At 42.0% G+C, this 21530-nt stretch overlaps 1 long non-coding RNA gene across 1 annotated transcript; it reads left to right on the top strand.

The window, feature by feature from the left end:
- Positions 1-7300: 7300 nt before the first annotated feature.
- LOC114839461 lies at positions 7301-18253 on the top strand. Its single transcript, XR_004575923.1, has 3 exons — positions 7301-7392; positions 17577-17680; positions 18100-18253. It is a non-coding gene; the product is annotated as an uncharacterized LOC114839461 (long non-coding RNA).
- Positions 18254-21530: the final 3277 nt, after the last annotated feature.

The following is a 21530-nucleotide window of genomic DNA, read 5'->3' as shown; positions in this document are numbered from 1 at the left end:
CCCCTCTCGCTCTCACTTCCCTCCCCCTCTCGCTCTCACCTCCATCCCCCTCTCACGCTCATCTCCCTCCCCCTTTCACTCCCCCTCGCTCTCACTTCCCTCCCCTCTTGCTCTCACTCTTTCTCCCTCCCCATCACTCTCTTTCTCTCTTCCACCCTTCCACTCTCCATCCCTGTATCCCTGTCTTTCTGTGTATCTTTCTCCCCCTCTCTCCATCCCTCTCTCCCTCTATCCCTCTCTCCATCCCTGTAGGTCTTGCCAGTGGCTTCACAGTGGGAATCAGAATTATCTCCTCAGTCTGCTCTGAGGCTTGCCGTGAGTAGCGACTTGTTGTGAATGAATGACCATGTGTCTGAATCCTGATGAACATTGACAGGAGAAGCTTTTAGCTGCAACAGTTTGTAGGTTTAAGAAATGCAATTTATGAAAACTGTTATTTGTTTGATATGTCTGTGTTTGGATCATCTGCAACTGCCATTAAATTTGGTTTGTAAAGGAGTTTTCAACATGATCCAGGTGTCTATTTGTTTTCTATGTGGACATTAACGTCCTGCTCAATAAGGAAGCCATCAGTGGATTTTGTCAACATCATAGTGGGTCTTTAACCCTCATGTTTGTTCCGGTCGAATTGGACCGATTTACAAGTTTTCTCTATGATTTTTCACAATTCCTAAGACACATTTCTCAAAACTTTAAACACAGATCCAAATCTTCAAACTACATTAACATAACCCCTGACTCTTCTGTCAAAATCAAACACTCACCTCAAAAACCATTTAATCTGTTCTCAAAATCAAACAATGCTTTCAGATCAAACACACAGCCAGTCAATATATTAACAGTACAGAGGACAATACATTAAAATACAGATACATGCACCCAGGGCATGTAGTTACAGTAGTATCTTTTATATAGTAAACTTATTTTGTATAATATAGTATAATAATCCAAATTTAATTCATTCAGTGAATATATTGAATACTGTAAGTACTGCAAGTAATGCAGTATTGAATGTCTGTTTATTCAGCAGTGGCATACAGTAGTCCACTGCAAAAGCCCAACGATCAAAGAAAACTCTAAATTAAAAGCACATTTCCATAAACTCACAAATGTTGTGTAACTGCAAAATCAAGGTCAGTGAGAGATTCATTCTATCACAGAATCACGTCTAGACAGAGGAGTGTACTGAGTCCTTGTCCACCACCTCCGACACATACTCTTCCTCCTTGTCCACCACCTCCGACACATACTCTTCCTCCTTGTCCACCACCTCCGACACATACTCTTCCTCCTTGTCCACCACCTCCGACACATACTCTTCCTCCTTGTCCACCACCTCCGACACATACTCTTCCTCCTTGTCCACCACCTCCGACACATACTCTTCCTCCTTGTCCACCACCTCCAACACATACTCTTCCAAAACAACACAGAATATAATCCAGACCAAGATGCAACCGATGTGGAAAAATCCAGTGATGAGAAAGAGGGCCCAGTGTTGAGAAAGAGGGCCCAGTGTTGAGAAAGAGGGCCCAGTGATGAGGAAGAGGGCCCAGTGATGAGGAAGAGGGCCCAGTGATGTGGAAGAGGGCCCAGTGATGAGGAAGAGGGCCCAGTGATGAGGAAGAGGGCCCAGTGATGTGGAAGAGGGCCCAGTGATGAGGAAGAGGGCCCAGTGATGAGGAAGAGGGCCCAGTGATGTGGAAGAGGACCCAGTGATGAGGAAAAGGGCCCAGTGATGAGGAAGAGGGCCCAGTGATGAGGAAGAGGACCCAGTGATGAGGAAGAGGACCTAGTGATGAGGAAGAGGCCCTGTTAGGGTTGTTGTTACATTCCATTTAAAGAATGGGAATTTGTCCTGGTCCTCATCCCCACCTGAGAGGAAAGTTGGCCTGTTGTTATCCAAAAAAGGTGGAACTTAAGTTGATATTATCACATAAGGTGATAATATATGTATTATTATGTATTAATAATCAGCTAAAATTGGGTAATTTTGGACCAGGAACTTAATTAACATGAAATGAACACAACAGGAGGGTTCATGTTGAATGTATCAAAATATTGTAGTTTGGGATTATTTTCTTCAGAAATATGCAACAAAAATATAATATTTAATAATCTGTGCTTAACCAGGGATGAAAAAGATAAGAGCGATCTGTTAACAGTTTGACTTCTACAACAATCTGGTATTCACATTAATTATTTAGTCTGAAATTTAGAGTGAAACTGGCATCAAAATTCCAAGAATTTTCCAAGAATGTATTTAGATTGGGAAATGTTTTACGTGTAGAATGTATTTAGATTGTATTTCCATTGGGAAATGTTTGAAGAGGAGAATGTATTTAGATTGGTAAATGTTTGAAGTGTAGAATGTATTTCAGTTGAGAAATGTTTTAAGTGAAGAATCTATCTAGATTGGTAAATGTTTGGAGTCACAGTTAAGAGCACGCCTGTTAAAACAACTGTGCAGCAACACAGGTTGAAAGCCACTGGTGAAGGTTAAACCTGCTGCTGAAAACCTGCCTCTCTTCTCCCTCAAACAACAGCCCAGTCACACTGACACACACAGACAGACACACACACTTAATCCTCTTCTCTTTTTTGAGACCCGTTAAGTCAGGGGGGCGGGGGGGGGGGTGTAACAGGGATGGATCTTTGGCTTTCCCGTTCAGTGGGTTTTGAGAGGGAGACAGAGAACAGGTATTCCCACAACTCCCTACATTGCATCCTAATGTTGAAGTGTATTTGTGTGCTGGATGAAATGAATGTCTGGTTGTATGGAAACACAGAGGAACCCAGCTGTGATTGTACTCTACACTCTACAATGAACGACTCTTTGATCAACCTTTAATGGTTTTTATATACATTTATACACAAATATATATATACATATATATATATATATATATATACATATATATATATATATATATATATATATATATATATATATATATACATATATATTTGTATATAGAACAGAGATCGTCTTTATTGTATTTCAAAGGGGGTGTAAGTAAATACATTTATTAATATTAATGTTATCCGTTTAATAGGAATCTCAGTCGCGATAAAACATAGCGCAAACACACTAAATACAGACTCTCGGACACCAATGTCCCAATGACAACTAACTAAAGTTAAATCGCACTGGCAGGTCAGTTCTGTCAATCGCACTGACAACTCTTCTGTGGGACAAAAAAAGACGCACCATTTAAAATGAAGGTGTTGATTTCCGGTTTTGTGTTCTCTTTCGAAAGGGTAGGAGGGCGGTGAAGTAAATACTGCAATACAGGTTTCATGCAACTGAGCCCCTATTCTTTCATTGTGTCTATTTGAAGAAAGACTGTACATTTCCTACATCTCTCAACGCATCTCCTTAGAGAGTTCCTATATATTTTATTGCATTTATTATTGAATTGTTTTGCAGTCTCTCTGTTTCATGGCAATTGCAGTTTTCTGTGCAGACTCGTGGAGCTAGCTGTTGCTGATCGAACTATGCGAGAAGTTAGTGATTTCCTTAAAGGCCTCTGGATTCAGTCAGTTGAATGTGAAATCGTTTGTTAGTGCAGCTTCAAAGGACCACCTTGATAGACTAATTAATAATGTATTAGCCCGACTAATGAACACAAACCAATCTCAGAAGAACGACGACGAGAGGGTGACAAACAGACACACACACACACACACACACGGACGATTGATTAACGCAATTTAAAAAACAAACGGTCTCAGATTGGATTTTTCTCAATTTAAAGCAGAGTTAACAGAGTTGAAGGATGCCCACAAGGACATGATGTTGTGGCTCAGCTCGGGCGACTCCCAAATCCCTTCCCATCCCCAATATAATGTTCCACTTTTGACCACGGCCCTTCTGGGAATATCGGTCCAACTTCTGGACACCAATGGCAGCTCACTACAAAGGGAATAGTGTGCCATTTGAGGAGTCGGCAGTTTGACCCCCTAATCAATAGGTCTTTGGCTAGTCATCCATACAATGAGATATAAGTGGTGTCTGTCTGGAGGAAATGGACGCTTGAATGTCAATGACTTCCCTGTGACAAGAAGGTGTAATGGGACCAGTCGTCTGAAGAGGACTGTCCAACAATGAGGAAGAGGGTTAGAGGTCATGGGAACTAGTCGGAAGAGGTTATTGAGGTCATGTAGGGTTGGGGTCAGGGGGTCTAGTCAGAGAGCTAGTTGGAAGAGGGTTTGAGGTCATGTAGGGTTGGGGTCAGGGAGTCAGGCCAAGGAGCTAGTTGGAAAGAGGTGTGGAAATGAATCTGGATGATTTCCAACTCCTATTAAATTTAGTTTGTGGGACATATTCCTGTAGTTCTGTATATTTTGGTATTGCTTTGCACAAGAGGTTGAAATTCTCACACACACACACACACACAGAAAGATAATGAGAATGAGCCTGTGTTTGTAGAGACTGTTTCTCAATTCGTTATTCTGAGTTGATGTTTTCTCCGTTCCTCGCTAATGAAAGTCTTTGTTTGACTGTTGAGATTGAACAGGAGAGTATTATAATATTTCCAAGAGTATTGAATCAACACTATGCTCCACCATTACACACCAATGTGGGGTGAAGAATACTGCGAAATAATAGGATGTCGAAAATTGGGGCTATGGAAGAGGGAACATTCTAGATGGAGAAAAGGCTAAATATGAGGCGAAGGAAAGAGGGATAAGAGTGGGAATAAGAGGAGATAAAAGGGTGAGACAAGAAAGAGTGAAGAAGAGAGGGTGGGGAAAGAAGTGGGGGATGGAAAGAAAGATAGAGGGAAAAAGGGAGAGAAGACAAGGGAAGGAGGGGGAGAACAAACAGTCAGGCAAGAGTGAGCTAGAGAGAGGTGGAGTGAGATGAATTTGACAAGTAACTAGGCACCATCTCTACGGTAATCACCTGATTGTGCAGGTAGGACTGGCAGCGCCAACACAGATCACGCTTAAGATCACTAATTGGAAACACACTTCAGCTAACACACTTGTGTATTTAGAAGAGGCAGGAAGTCAATTATCATCCTTTGTAGCTAAAGGAAGCATTGAAGCATAGAGACATTAGTTAGTGATTACAGTTGAACACACACAGACTTGCACACACACAGATATATATGTATATATATATATGTACATACACACACACAGACATACAGACACACAGTGATTACTGTTGAACTAACAATGTGGGTTCACGGAATCATCAGCTTTGCTCTGAGCTGGGTCTGATACGGTTGGAAGACTAAATCTGATGATGCACTAGAAGTATTTTAAGGCAATATTTCAGAGCGACAGAGTGTTTGAGACAAACAGAGCAATGATTAGCCACATGAACATAAGTAACAGATTTCATCTGAAGCATATTAACTTAAAAGTCTATTTCTTAATTTTTTCATAACTTTTGTTCATATAATCTCCTGTAATTCGTGACACATATTTAATGGAATTTATCAGCTATCAAACATCCTCTCCACACACTGACAAGTCAAGTCAATGGCTATCAGAATCACTTGCAGGGCGTGTCCAGAAGGCGGCCTGGAGTGGCAATGGCCACAACCCTAAAAACTCTGTGGTCTGATAGGCCATTACTCAAGTAGATCAACTCAATAATGCAGGCCCCTTGGCCATTGTGCAACTAAGTAAGAGCTGATCTGATGTCAGTATTAAACCTTTCTCATGTAGCATCCTGGAACGTTTAATCCAGTTCCGGTACAGCCACCTTCTAGACACGCAAGGCGTCCCTGGATGTTCGGTAGCAACAGCGTCTAATTTAACTAGACCATCAAGCTTTTACTTGACTAGAATGGATTACTTTTCACCTTAACCTTTAGCTGTATCATTTTGGTGTTTTAACAAATAATGATAACCAGTTGACTTAAAGTTGAGCTTGCAACTCGTTTGGCATGATCATAGTTTTTCAGAAATATTATATGTTGCTTCGGTAATGGTCAGCGCTTGACATTAACTTTTTTTGCTCTGTGGCTAGTGGTTTTCCAAAGTTACTAGCCACTCAGCATTTTCACGAGCCACCACTTTGTTGTTGGGAAATTACATTTTATTTGATAAAATTTTACTATGGTGTGCTACATATTAGCCTGTCATATTTCACTCATTCGGTCACTGGCGCACAAGGCAATAGGCCTAAAACAAATGGAACAAATTCAAACACTGCTTGGTGCTCATGGGAGTTTTATGTGCGTATATATATGTCTGTACAGTGGGGAGAACAAGTATTTGATACACTGCCGATTTTGCAGGTTTTCCCACTTACAAAGCATGTAGAAGTCTGAAATTTTAATTATAAAACAAAAATCCAGAAAATCACATTGTATGATTTTGAAGTAATTAATTTGCATTTTATTGCATGACATAAGTATTTGATACATCAGAAAAGCAAAACTTAATACTTGGTACAGAAACCTTTGTTTGCAATTACAGAGATCATACGTTTCCTGTAGTTCTTGACCAGGTTTGCACACACTGCACCAGGGATTTTGGCCCACTCCTCCATACAGACCTTCTCCAGATCCTTCAGGTTTCGGGGCTGTCGCTGGGCAATACAGACTTTCAGCTCCCTCCAAAGATTTTCTATTGGGTTCAGGTCTGGAGACTGGCTAGGCCACTCCAGGATCTTGAGATGCTTCTTACGGAGCCACTCCTTAGTTGCCCTGGCTTTGTGTTTCGGGTCGTTGTCATAATGGAAGACCCAGCCATGACCCATCTTCAATGCTCTTACTGAGGGAAGGAGGTTGTTGGCCAAGATCTCACGATACATGGCCCCATCCATCCTCCCCTCAATCCCCTTTGCAGAAAAGCATCCCCAAAGAATGATGTTTCCACCTCCATGCTTCACAGTTGGGATGGTGTTCTTGGGGTTGTACTCATCCTTCTTCTTCCTCCAAACACGAGTGGAGTTTAGACCAAAAAGCTCAAATTTTGTCTCATCAGACCACATAACCTTCTCCCATTCCTCTTCTGGATCATCCAGATGGTCATTGGCAAACTTTGTAAATAGGAAAACCTGCAAAACCTGTTTCATAAAAGAATTGTTGATCTAAGGCAAATTTGTATTTGTTAGTTAACCCAATTTTTTTTTCCAATACGTTTCCACATATTGTAGCCATAATTATATGTAGCCAAGTTGAGTGGTGTTAAAATAGGAAAAAAAAAAAAAAACAGTTATACAGTTATATATCAATCCAGTCTTGCTAGCTTTCCATTCAAAGTTGTCTTATCTTGACGGAAAATAATAAAACTATTCCATTGTTGTTTCCAGACACGATTTGGGTGGAGATGGAGAATTCAGCTCAATTTAACATGGTCAGGATGTTGAGGTGTCTCTCAGTCTGCAGGCTGTGGACTAGAATCCTGCAAGATTCAAGACTCAAGGTGTGTTCTTTAGTTTGAACAACAGTAAGTTGTAAGAAAACATTTCTCACAAGAAAAAGAGAGTTTCTATTGGTCTAAGCCAGGTAGGCTACTCCACCCTCACACCTCCTGCTCCACCCAGAAACAGAAATGAATGTTAAAGAGAATTTCTAAGTTTTCATTGATGAAAAGGGTTGTTTAATCTATGACAGCTGTGAGACAGAAACAGTGAATCCTCACATTATGTTTAATACAATTTAATCTGAGACGTTAGTAACACGCACGCACACACACATACTCTCCATACCACTATACCTCCTTCCATGTCAGATTGACCGCCCTGCACACTCAAACTGACAAAACATTTTGTCTCTTTTATTCGTGTTCAAATGTTTCCTCCTTTCGCTATGGAGCATTTGAAATTTGTCAAACTACGACAGACCCCGCCCCCCCCCGCCTCACACTGAGGCTGTCGATTTAAATCTGACCTGACTACAATAGACCCCACCCCTCCCCCGACCCACACCAAGGCTGTCAAATTAAATCTGACCTGACTACAATAGACCCCACCCCTCCCCGGACCCACACCGATGCTGTCGAATTAAATCTGACCTGACTATGATAGACCCCACCCCTCTCCCACCCACACAGAGGCTGTCGAATTAAATCTGACCTGACTACGACATACCCCGCCCCTCCCCCGACCCACACCGAGGCTGTCGAATCAAATCTGACCTGACTACGATATACCCCGCCCCTCCCCCGACCCACACTGAGGCTGTCGAATTAAATCTGACCTGATAAATTTACTTACGACCGTCTTACCGGCTCTTTACATTTCCTGAGCAAAAGGGAAAATACTGTGTCGGGGTACGCCCTAAATGTCACCCTATTCCCTACAGCACCACTCTGGCCAAAGGTAGTGCACTATGTATCCACTGTGTTGGCATTTGGGACATACCCCCGGCTATTTCACAGTGGTGTGGCTGATTGATGAGATGCTCAATCACTGATGTGACACATCAATAGTTCAACACTTCAGTAGTGAACCTTTTATTAGAGAATCAGGCCATTAGAATGTGTTACGGCTGACCCTGACTTAAAACTATTCTCCTTTGTCTCTCTCCTGCTTCTAAAGCACCCTCCCTCCCTGTGTCTAATAGTAGGTATAATTAATGTCTGCCCGTGTGTGTGTGTGTTCATCGTTGGACGGCAAGTCTTTCTCTCCCTACCCCCATCTAATGGTGTCTATTGCTCTTTTTCATAAATCGCCGTTTTGATTGCATGACTGCGTATTCTGCCTGGCAAATATCGGGATTTATCAGTGTTTCATGTCCAATTCTTTGTGGGTTTGCATGATCTGAGGGAAATACGTGTCTCTAATGTGGTCATACGTTTGTCAGGATGTTAGGAAGTGCAGCTCCTTTCCACTTCATTTTATGGTTAGTGGCCTTTTTGAGGCTTCTCTCTCAAGCAAGGCCGTGCTCAGTTACTGTATGCATACTAAAGGCATTTCTTAGTTTTAGATCAGTCACATAGGTGAGGTATTCTGCCACTTTAAAGCAAAGTAGCTTTACATTTTTAAAACGTTTTGGTTACATCTTTTCAGTATGTCAAGCTGTTATTTTGTTCTGTCCTTATGTAAATGTCTCACTCTCTTTATCGGTATTTCAGAATGATTATCTTTCTTATGTCTCTCTACAGTCTCTCTCCTCTTCCCAGCTCTCCTTTGCCTCCCTCTCTCTCTGCACCAACATGTTCTCTCTTCTCCACCCTCATCCAGCTCTCCTGCGTCCCTCCACCAACCATTTCTCTTTCTTACCTTTTTCCTGTCCTCTCTAACTTCACCATCACTTTCACTCTTCTTTAAACATAATTAGCAGTAAATCTTGACCAGGTTCCTCTGACGTCACCAAGGTAACAAGTCCTCCCCCAAGTGGTGCACGTGTTCGTTTTAGCCCTAGCACTCACACACCTGATTCAAATGAAAGGCTTTATGATCGGTTGATCACATCAATCAAGTGGTGCACGTGTTTGTTTTTGCCCTAGCACTCACACGCCTGATTCAAACGAAAGGCTTTATGATCGGTTGATCACATCAATCAAGTGTGTAGGTGGCAGGACAACATTTGGACGAGGTGTGTGAGTGCTAGAACAGAAACGTGCACCGCTAGGGGTCCCCAGGACCAGGTTTGGGAAACACTGCATTAATATGTGTACAAGATATGGTGACTTTAGAACTGTAGCCTTCTTCGACCCACCGTGTAATAACAGGCTTGTTGCAGAGAAGACAGGATCATGCCTTTCTAAATGCTTTTGTCCATTAACCTGCTATCAAGGATAATACCATGCTGTTTATCTACACTATCCAAACAGAAGTATGGGGCCAGAAGGCAAACTACTGGTTAGAGCATCCAGTTACCAAAATGTTCCTGGATTGAATACTTGAACAGACAACACGAGAAATCTGTTATTCTGTCCATGAGCAAGGCAGTTAACCCTAATTGCTCCCAAGGTCATTGCTGTTTAACAGAATGTGCTCTCAGTCAACTTTCCAGAAATAGAAATTGAGTTAGGGTATATCATTTACAGCTCACTGAAATACATTTGCAGCTGACACATTATTAATCAACAAGTACCCCGTACAACCGTACAACAGTTCATTACTCAAAATGACTATTATACAGTGTATACATACTAAACAGAAATAAAACCGATAATGGTACACGTTGATACATGAAGAAGTATATAGATCAGTGATCAATAACAATAGGTCAGTAATGATCGGTGGTCCCGTGTCTTCGGAATCCTTGTGGATAAAGAACGTGTGAATGTAGGCACAAAAGAGCTTAAAGGGGCAATGTACATGTTTTACTACTTAGCATGAATACGAGCAAACATGATCAGAAGACATCAGTCTATGTTTTAAGTTGGTGTTTCAATTGCTATTTTCTACGAAATGGATCAGAATGTCTGAGATTCACACATTCAGAGCGGCCCATCTATCAGTTTGCAGTGACTCGTACCTTACCCTCGTCATAGACACAGTATTCTCCGTCCCACCCTAAAACACTCTGGCCTAACTAACACTAAACTGCTGTGGTTCAGTAAGGGAAGATGAGCTTGGTGACCACAGATATCTCAGGGAGATTTCCATCTCTCCTCTGCAGAGTGGAAGAATCTGCGACCGTCATCTGGGAACCATAAATCCTGTGATTAGGATCAACACATCGGTCTGGCATATGCAAGTGTTCCAAAGCACCGCCCACCTCCCCCAACAGACACACATATTCAGGCCCTCGCAATACACACACACACACCCACGCACACACACACCGAATATGGTGCTGATGAGATGCGCCGGATGCTTTGATTCGGGCATTACAGACAGATGGTGTGTTTGTTTGTTTGTGTGTGTGTGTGTGTGTGTGTTTGTGTACCATAGAAACAACAACAACATTATTCAGTCAGGCAAGTGTGTAATGTAGTTAAGGACAGTAGTTGAGGTCAGTAGATGTTTATGAAAGGAACAAAGACGTGACAGTGGACACCCTCGTTGGACAGGAAATCAAAAGGAATTTAATTAGGAGCTTAAGTCAATAATGCCAAACTGAAAACAAAATCAACAATTGATCTACAACCCTCTTTCCAAAAAAAGTTGTGAGGCTAAGTAAAATGTAAACTGAGAAACTTGGGGGAGGACTTGTTACCCAATTCTTATCTGATAACAGCAACATGTTTCAAAAAAGTTGGGACAGCGGCAACAAAAGACTGGAAAAGTTGTGTGATCCTAAAAAAACTAAACCGGGTGACATATCACACAACTAATTAGGTCAACTGGCAACAGGTCAGTAATATGATTGGGTATTAAAAGATGATTCCAGAGAGGGTGGGTCTGTCAGAAATAAAAATGGGTAGGGGTTCACCACTCTGTGAAAGACTGCACAGGCAAATAGTGCAACAATTTAAGAATAATGTTTCTCTGTGTAAAATTACAAAGGTTTTGGGGATCTCATCATCTATGGTAAATATTATCATTAAAATATTCAGAGAATCCGGAGACATTGCTGTATGCAAGGGACAAGTAGTAGAAATTACTGCATGCGATCAGGAACACATCCGAAAACCATTGTCTGTGAACACAGTACGCCGCTGCATCCACAAATGCAAGTTAAAGCTCTATCATGCAAAGAAGTAACCATATTTAAACAAGATCCAGAAACGCTGCCACCTTCTCTGGGCAAGAGCTCATTAAAGATGGACTGAGGCAAAGTGGAAAAATGTCCTGTGGTCTAACAAATCAAAATTTGAGATTATTTTCGGGAATTATGAATGCTGTGTCCTCTGGGCTAAAGTGGAGAGGGACCATCATCTTGTTATCAGTGCAAAAGCCAGCATCCATGATGCATGGGGGTGCAATAGTGCACATGGCATCGGTGACTTGCACTTCTGTGACGGCACCATTAATGCTAAACAATATATACAGGTTTTTGAGCAACATACACTCACCTAAATGATTATTAGGAACACCTGTTCAATTTCTCATTAATGCAATTATCTAATCAACCAATCACATGGAAGTTGTTTCAATGCATTTAGGGGTGTGGTCCTGGTCAAGACAACCTCCTGAACTCCAAATTGAATGTCAGAATGGGAAAGAAAGGTGATTTAAGCAATTTTGAGCGTGGTATGGTGTCAGGACTCAGCCCTCCTGAGCTGTTTGTCTGTCTGTCTGTCATTACATCTCCCCGAGTACCAGTCTCCTTGTTCCCAGCACACCACGAAGGCACCCCTGCACCAGAGCACCCGTAATCACCACTGATCCTGAGCACCTGCACCAGTCTACACACCTGGGGGGCTGATTGCCACTCTCCCTATAAATGGGAGAGGTCTACTTTCAGTCCCTGCCGGATTATTGTACAGCCACGTAATTATTACAGTGTTCTCTACTTAATCAAGCAAGCTATCCGAATTCCCCTAGTATCCTGTTTTTTTGTTATCTTCTGCTCACCGTGTTTTTTCTGTCGTTTCCAGACCCTGGTTCCGAGACCCATCCTGCACCTCCCTTCCAGCTACCTGAATCACCTATCTGCCTTCCCGTTATCGACCTTCCCCTGCATTGACTCCCCGCTCGGTTAACTGAACCCTGCCTGACCATTCGACCATTCTTGCCTCCCGGACTTCGTACCTCTGCTACCCACTATCCACCCTCCAAAAATACATTCATACCCGTCTACGTAATTCTTACGTATCGCCACTGTCATCTCAGACTACTACAATAATCATCATCATTGTCCTTTTACCCCGGTGTCTGTATCTGCTTCTGGATCCTACCTCTGTCCTGAGTCCCGGGAGTCATGACACATGGTTCTTGGTGCCAGACGGGCCGGTCTGAGTACTTCACAATCTGCTCAGTTACTGGGATTTTTACGCGCAACCATTTCTAGGGTTTACAAAGAATGGTGTGAAAAGGGAAAAACATCCAGTATGTGGCAGTCCTGTGGGCGAAAATGCCTTGTTGATGCTAGAGGTCAAAGGAGAATGGACCGACTCATTCAAGCTGATAGAAGAGCAACTTTGACTGAAATAACCACTTGTTACAACCGAGGTATGCAGCAAAGCATTTGTGAAGCCACAACACGCACAACCTTGAGGCGGATGGGCTACAACAGCAGAAGACCCCACCGGGTATCACTCATCTCCACTACAAATAGGAAAAAGAGGCTACAATTTACATGAGCTCACCAAAATTGGACAGTTGAAGACTGGAAGAATGTTGTCTGGTCTGATGAGTCTCGATTTCTGTTGAGACATTCAGATGGTTAACATGGATCCATCATGCCTTGTTACCACTGTGCAGGCAGCTGGTGGTGGTGTAATGGTGTGGGGGATGTTTTCTTGGCACACTTTAGGCCCCTTAGTGCCAATTGGGCATCGTTTAAATGCCACGGCCTACCTGAGCATTGTTTCTGACCATGTCCTTCCCTTTATGACCACCATGTACCCATCCTCTGATGGCTACTTCCAGCAGGATAATGCACCATGTCACAAAGCTCGAATCATTTCAAATTGGTTTCCTGAACATGACAATGAGTTCACTGTACTGAAATGGCCCCCACAGTCACCAGATCTCAACCCAATAGAGCATCTTTGGGATGTGGTGGAACGGGAGCTTCGTGCCCTGGATGTGCATCCCACAAATCTCCATCAACTGCAAGATGCTATCCTATCAATATGGGCCAACATTTCTAAAGAATGCTTTCAGCACCTTGTTGAATCAATGCCACGTAGAATTAAGGCAGTTCTGAAGGCGAAAGGGGGTCAAACACAGTATTAGTATGGTGTTCCTAATAATCCTTTAGGTGAGTGTATACCTGTCATCTTTTTCAAAGAAGGTCTTGCTTATTTCAACAAGACAATTACTATCCCTAGCCCCAGCCCGATGTTGTTTGACCCACCCCCCATTTTAGTTTTTTTAGCTACTGTTTGTCTCATTGCTCTATATGTAGTTGTTTATGTATGTATTTTAAAGCGTCTTTGGGCCTTTGAAAATGGCTATATACATTTAATGTATTATTATTATTAAGGCCAAACCACATTCGGCATGTATTACAACAGCATGTATCTGTAGTAATAGAGTCCAGGTGCTAAACTGGCCTGCCTGCAGTCCAGACCTTCACCCATTGAAAACATTTGGCGCATTATGAAACGAAAAATACAACAAAGGACACCCCAAACTGTTGAGCAGCTGATCTCCTGTATCAAACAAGAGTGGGAAAACATTTCACTTTCAAAACTACAGCAATTGGTCTCAAACGCTTACAGACTATTGTTAAAAGAAGAGGTGATGCAACACAGGGGTAAACATGCCCCGTTCCAACTTTTTTTAAAATGTGTTGCTGGCATCAAATTCAATATGGATTTGTATATTTCCAAAAACAAGAACATTTCTCAGTTTCAACATTTGATATCTTGTCTTTGTACTATTTTCAATTAAATATAGGGATAAATGATTTGCACATCATTACAATTGGTTTCTATTTGCAATTTATGCAGTGTCCCAACTTTTTTCCCTTTCTTTTTTAGCCTAGAGGATTCAACGTACAAGTTTCCCAAATAATTTTGATTCATCAGACTACAGGACATTTTTCCACTTCGTCTCAATCCTTAAATGAGCTTGGGTCCAGAGACCGCGGCTGCGTTTCTGGATCTTGTTAATATCTGGTTTCTTCTTTACATGGTAGAGTTTTAACTTGCATTTGTGGATACAAACTGTGTTCACAGGCAATGGGTTTGGGAAGTGTTCCTGAACCCATGCAATGATGTCCACTACAGAATTGTATCTGTTTTCAATGCAGTGCCGTCTGAGGACCTGAAGATCAAGGCCATCCAATATTGGTTTTCGGCCTTGTCCCTTGTGTACAGAGATTTCTCTGGATTATCAGAATCTTTTAATGATATTATGTACCCAATCATGTTACTTACCTGACACCAATTACCCTATTTTGTTGTGAAATGTTCCAACAGGTTTTTTTTTTCCTGTCTTTTGTTGCCCCTGTCCCAGCTTTTTTAAAATGTGATCCTGGCATCAAATTCAAAGTGGCCATATATTTTTCATGGAATAATATCATTTTTCAGTTTCAAAATTAGATATGTTGTCTTTGTACTATTTTCTATTAGGGTTTAAATTATATGCACATCTTTCATTCTGCTTTTATTTCCATTTTACACATCGTCCCCAATTTTTTGGAAACAGGGTTGTGGAACCCCAAAATCTAAAACAGGCATATCATTTGCAATTACAAGATCACGGAAGAGAGGCAGAAAGAAATCAAACTTGGCTAAAGTTTGCCAGACGGCATGTTTGAGACCAAGCAGAAGACTATGGTCATGATGCTAAGTTCTATATTTGGCACAAGCCTAACACCTCACATCATCCTGAAAACACAGTGGAGCATAGTGGTGGCAGCAGCATGCAGTGGAGATGCTTCTCTGCGTCAGGTCCTGGGAGACTGGTCAGGATTAAGGAAACCCTGAGAGCCTATACGTCTTTCACATTGTCATCCATGACTAATAGTCAGGTCTCCAAGAATCAAGAGTTATTTCTAGTTACATAAATACAGGACCATAGTCTGGCCTTCATTTCACCAGGCCCAAAAAATCCTTTAGGATCATCGCGATTTGGAACAATCCTATAAGATTTCTACTGGAGTTTTCATCTTGGAGGTTTTACTGAGCATTTTTTATAGCAACCAATCCTACTCCGATTTTCTCTGGGGTTTTCTTACAGGATTTTTGTAGGACACAATCCTATAAGACTACAGTAAAACAGCACATTACAACTGTAGTTAAAAATTATTAATCTGTGCAGCTTTTGTAAGGGAGGAGGTGTTCCTTTTTAAATCCGGTCTATCTTACCGAGTGGCTGGAGAACAACTAGTGAACCAGGATGGAGAGAGATGAGAGTCCAAGACAGTCTGAGAACTCCAGGCATGGTGGGTTAAAACATAGACAAAAACATTAGATATTCATTATTTTCAGTTTGCTGTGTTTTTGAACTTGGATTGGATCTTGATCTTCAAGGACAAGCCGAGAGAAGCAAGCCCAAGATTGTCTGTCAGAAGTGGACAATGACTGCAGAAGTTGTTTGGGTCAACAGTGATGTTAGGGCCTCCGATGTTTAGAGGTGTTTTTCTAATTCAATATATAATTGTTCACTAATTGTTCACTGATTCGATGAGGCTACTGCGAGTGATTGTCACCATCACCAGTCTGGAAACTCCTTCTCAAAAGAGACCTAAGGGTTTCATTTACATGAAGACACCATGTTTACATGGAGATTGATGGGGAACAGGTGAACCTTGAGTGCCACTCCATAAAGATGGGTGTTTGTACTGACACATATTCTACCCATTTTTATTGATCCTCTGGGACAATCCCGGACATTTTGTCAGTTTGGACTGTGTCCCCAGCAGAGGAATGTATGCAACCCATAGTTTAGCAGACACCTGGAACAGAAACGCTGAAAGACAGTTGACATATTTAATAGGATGTTTGTAGGTGTTAATGTCATGGGATGTGTGCAGTGTTGGGAGGATATGTGTGCTGAATGCGATTAACATGTTATACACATGTCCCTGTGATGAGTCTGTAATGTTAACATGTTACATCACATTAAACAGGTTGACTCTTTCAATCATTTGTTGTGCCTGGTTCTTTTTTGACTGGTCCCTCAGACCACCAGAATTTATTTTAGTCCAGGGGCTTCAACAACTAATCGATTGAAATTGCTAACGTCGATAACAAAAATATTTAACAAAGGATTTAATTATCGATTAGTTGGTTCTACATGGAGCAGGAAAAATCATATTGTTACAGTCGTCAACTGTTAACCTATTCTGACTGCTTTTTATAATCGATCCATGTTAGATTGGCCGTAAGTTATGCATTGAAGTGAAAAATGTTTTTTTGAGCAGTGAATTAACGTAACGGTCGGCGTAGAACACTAAAACAGGTTGGCTAATTGTGCATGTGGAGTTGGCTCAACGGGGAGAAAGCTATGTAAACATTGCCCAGATTATAATGATTCAATAGGTTAGTCCTTGAGTGTCATAGAAACTGCAGTCAAAATACATGATGTTTTCTGTGTACTTCAGGCTGTTTTTTGGCTATTTTTCTAAGCTGCCTGTTATGAGATTTTCAGCCATTTCTTACCTTTCTTTTCCTTCTTTTAAATTATTTTTTTTAAATTACACTTTATTTTTCTACATAGTTTCTATTTGTTTTACTACCACTATCAGGATTTTTCACATTTGAAATCCCAGTTCTGGGATGATCATTAAATGTTTCCAATTTTCTCAAGTGTAGGGGTCTATGGTGGGAATCGAACACACCATCCTGGCTTTGCCAGAGCTCTGCTATACAGATATATCAGACAAGACCTAGTTTTATCAAATCATGTTGGAAAAAGTTAAAGAAGAGTTTAACAGAACTGCCTGAAGTCAGGTTCTGGGGACTGACTGGTGTGGTGCAGGCTTTTGCTTCTGCCTTTCTTGACTTCTTGACATGTTTTAATGGCAAAATGTTTTCAAAGGTTCAAATATCAATTCCTCTCAAAGTACAACCGTCATTCATCTTCCATCTCACCTTCCCTCTCCTCTCTATCCTTGCTCTCTCTCTGTCTGTTCCCTTCTTTCTCTCCTCAGGGGGTGGTTATATGCTGTAACCCTTCCCTCCCCCTGTCTCTCTGGGCCCGGTGGCGAAGTGAGGAGTAGAGACCAGAGAGAGGTCAAAAGGCAAATCATTAAAAGTATGTGAGTGTCATCTCTGGGTTCTTGTCCTCTTGTTCCTGCTTAACACACACCCACAGCTAATGATACACATGCATGCATATAAGCCCTAGTGTACACACACACTCACACATACACACTCACACACACAAACACACACACTCCTTATGCCCCCTGCAGTCCAGCAGGCCTTAATGAGACCACACTACAGGGAAACTTTACACAGTCTGAACTTTAGATGTAAAGAGTGTGGAGCAGACGGAGGGAGAGAGAGGATCAGGAGAAATAGAAAGAGAGGGGACAGAGAGCGAGAGGGGAAGGGATTAGGGGAGACAGAGGACGAGAGGAGGCGAGAGATAGAGAGATGGCCACTGCCAAAACTGGACACTGAAAGTGACAGAAAACAAAAACCAAAAACTAAACTATGATTTACCCAGAGAAAGGTCAACCCCAAATAAATGAATACATCATCATCCTGAGAGAGGTCAACATGGACGAGGTCAACATGGACCACACCTCGTCACCCTGGTAGAGATCAACATTGACCACACCGCTTCACCCTAGTGGAGGTCAACATGGACCACACCTCTTCACCCTGGTAGAAATCAACATGGACCACCCTGCTTCAACCTAGTAGAGATCAACATGGACCACACCTCTTCACTCTAGTAGAGGTCAACATGGACCACACCTCTTCACTCTAGTAGAGGTCAACATGGACCACACCTCTTCACCCTAGTAGAGGTCAACATGGACCACACCTCTCCACCCTAGTAGAGGTCAACATGGCCAACACCTCTTCACTCTAGTAGAGGTCAACATGGACCACACCTCTTCACCCTAGTAGAGGTCAACATGGACCACACCTCTCCACCCTAGTAGAGGTCAACATGGACCACACCTCTTCACCCTAGTAGAGGTCAACATGGACCACACCTCTTCACCCTAGTAGAGGTCAACATGGACCACACCTCTCCACCCTAGTAGAGGTCAACATGGACCACACCTCTTCACCCTGGTAGAAATCAACATGGACCACCCTGCTTCAACCTAGTAGAGATCAACATGGACCACACCTCTTCACCCTAGTAGAGGTCAACATGGACCACACCTCTTCACCCTAGTAGAGGTCAACATGGACCACACCTCTTCACCTCTAGGAGAGATCAAACTGAACCACTTTTAACAGTTAATACGTTTTAAGATAGTTTGTTTCACCTATGCTTTGTAACACACACAAACAAGTTTGTTTTCCTATCCGATCTGGGAACCAGATGAATCATTCCCTATTTTTCCCTAAACCATACCCTAACCTTAATCTCAATAACCTAAACTTAACCCTAACACCTAATACTAACCCCTAATGCATAAACCTGAAAATAGACCAAATGCTCACCGTAACCCCTGTTTTAGGTTTTATCATCCACATGAACCCCTAAGTAGGAAGGGGACTTGCAAAATGACATTTGTCTGCTTTTATTATTTTTGGGGGGTCTCGTCTGGACCCCACTCGTACAAACAGATGTGGACACACACACAGATAGACACTCACACAGAGACACAAACACAGACACACTCACACACACACACCCACAGAGACACACACTCGCTTACTGACTAATGATGATCTTCAGATGAACAGACAATTATAGACTAAGGAAGAGAGAGAGAGAGGCCATTCATTTACCAGAGTAATGTGGTTATTTAAGCAGAGTCCCAAATTACATTATATTCCCTACAGGCTTGTGCACTAGTCCAATGTACTGTTTAGGGAGTAGGTTGCCTTTTAGAATGCACTTTAGACAAATCTGGTTGTAAGGCCCAAATAATTAGTGTCATTATCCTCAATGATACGAAACTGATTTTATCTGGAGTTTTATGAGAATGGTTTCATTTGGATGTGAAAGAAGCAATCATTCCCAGAGCTTAATAGACAGCAACATAAACATCTTTTTTTTCTGTTTCTCGTTTTCATGTTGAATATCAGACAATATTCTTCCTTTCGATCGTTCACTCTTTATCTCTCATTTCATTCTTCTTTTTTTAAATTAAAGGGCAATGTTGGCATGGAAATCATTCGTATACATTGCCAAATTAAGTGGAAAATTAAGATGAAATAAAAATGCAAAATAAAAAACATTTTGCCAATTTATCATGACAGTGGGTCAGAAATCGTACTGTTGAGACTGCACATTGTGTTATTTCACCATCAGATATGGAGGTTTATCAATGTTTGATTTTATTCAAAGTTATTTGTGGGTTTGCATGATCTGAGGGAAATACTGTACGTGTCTCTAATGTGGTCATACATTTGCCAGGAGGTTAAGAAGTGCAGCTCCCATTACTGAGATGATTTTTCAGGGTCCAGCTCTGACAGAACTTCTACAGAAGATCTGGGTGCTTCTGTAGGACCTACCAGGTGGGAGCCTGAAGATCTGGGTTCTTCTGTAGGACCTACCAGGTGGGAGCCTGAAGATCTGGGTTCTTCTGTAGGACCTACCAGGTGGGAGCCTGAAGATCTGGGTTCTTTTACAGGACCTACCAGGTGGGAGACTAAAGATCTGGGTGCTTCTGTAGGACCTATCAGGTGATACACTGAAGATCTGGGAGCTTCTGCAGACAGAACACATTTGATTTCCGTGTCCTGGGTGAGGCCAAAGTTGTTTTTTTGAAGAGGGGGTTTCACATTAACATCTCTTTCCCAATCTCTCCCTCTCTCTTTAATTTTTAAGGGCTTTTTATAAATAAATGAATACATCATCATCCTGAGAGAGGTCAACATGGACGAGGTCAACTTGGACCACACCTCTTCACCCTGGAAGAGGTCAACATGGACCACACCTCTTCACCCTGCTAGAGATCAACATGGACCACACCGCTTCACCCTAGTAGAGATCAACATGGACCACATCTCTTCCCCCTAGTAGAGGTCAACATGGACCACACCTCTTCACCCTAGTAGAGGTCAACAACCCCTTGTAGAGGCAAAAAAGACTGGAAACGTTGTATAATTAAAAAAAAACTAATCCTGGTGGAACATCACACAGCTAATTAGGTCAATTGGCAACAGGTCAGTAACATGATTGGGTATTAAAAGATCATTCCAGAGAGGATGGGTCTGTCAGAAGTGAGGAAGGGTAGGGGTTCACCACTCTGAGAAAGAATAAGCGGGCAAACAGTGCAATAACTTTAAAAATAACGTCTACGGTACATAAAATCATTAAAAGATTCAGGTAATCTGGAGTAATCTATGTATCCAATGTCCCAGCTTTTTTTAAACGTGTTGCCGGCATCAAATTCAAAATGTATTTATCCAAAAACAATTCAACTTCTTAGTTTCAACAATTGACAGGTTGTCTTTGTACTATTTTCAATTAAATATAGGGATAATTGATTTGCACATCATTGCATTCTGTTTTTATTGGTATATATAACGCAGGGTCCCAACTTTTTGCAAATCGGTCTGGCAGTACTTGATTAAACAATATTTATTGCTGACATCTTTCTTGTATAAGATTAATGCCAGTGTCAGGTCCTGGCTGGGGGCCTCTAGGCATCTCTATGTGCCATCTCAGGACCTGACTGCAGGGGGGCTGTTTTGGTTGTCCCCAATTAAAGGTTGTTTCTTTTGTTGGTTTGAAGAAGTAATAAAAGGATTTTCCCAGTACTCGCCCTGTGCCTCGCGTCTTGTCCACCCGATCAGGACCAGGATCCAGTCCGGCATCTAGGACGTCCCAAAGCAAAAGCACAGAAGACCCCTCCATATGTTTTTTTTGGGCAAAAAGCCCAAAAGCCCTGCCGCCCCTCTCATGGGGGCTCGTTGGGTAGAACCAGCAGCCCTGGGAGCAGAATCACCTGGAGAAGGAAGAC

This window comes from Esox lucius, chromosome 7, assembly GCF_011004845.1.
Source record: "Esox lucius isolate fEsoLuc1 chromosome 7, fEsoLuc1.pri, whole genome shotgun sequence".
NCBI classification, from domain to species: Eukaryota; Metazoa; Chordata; class Actinopteri; order Esociformes; family Esocidae; genus Esox; species Esox lucius.
This window is presented reverse-complemented; position numbering and strand designations above follow the sequence as displayed.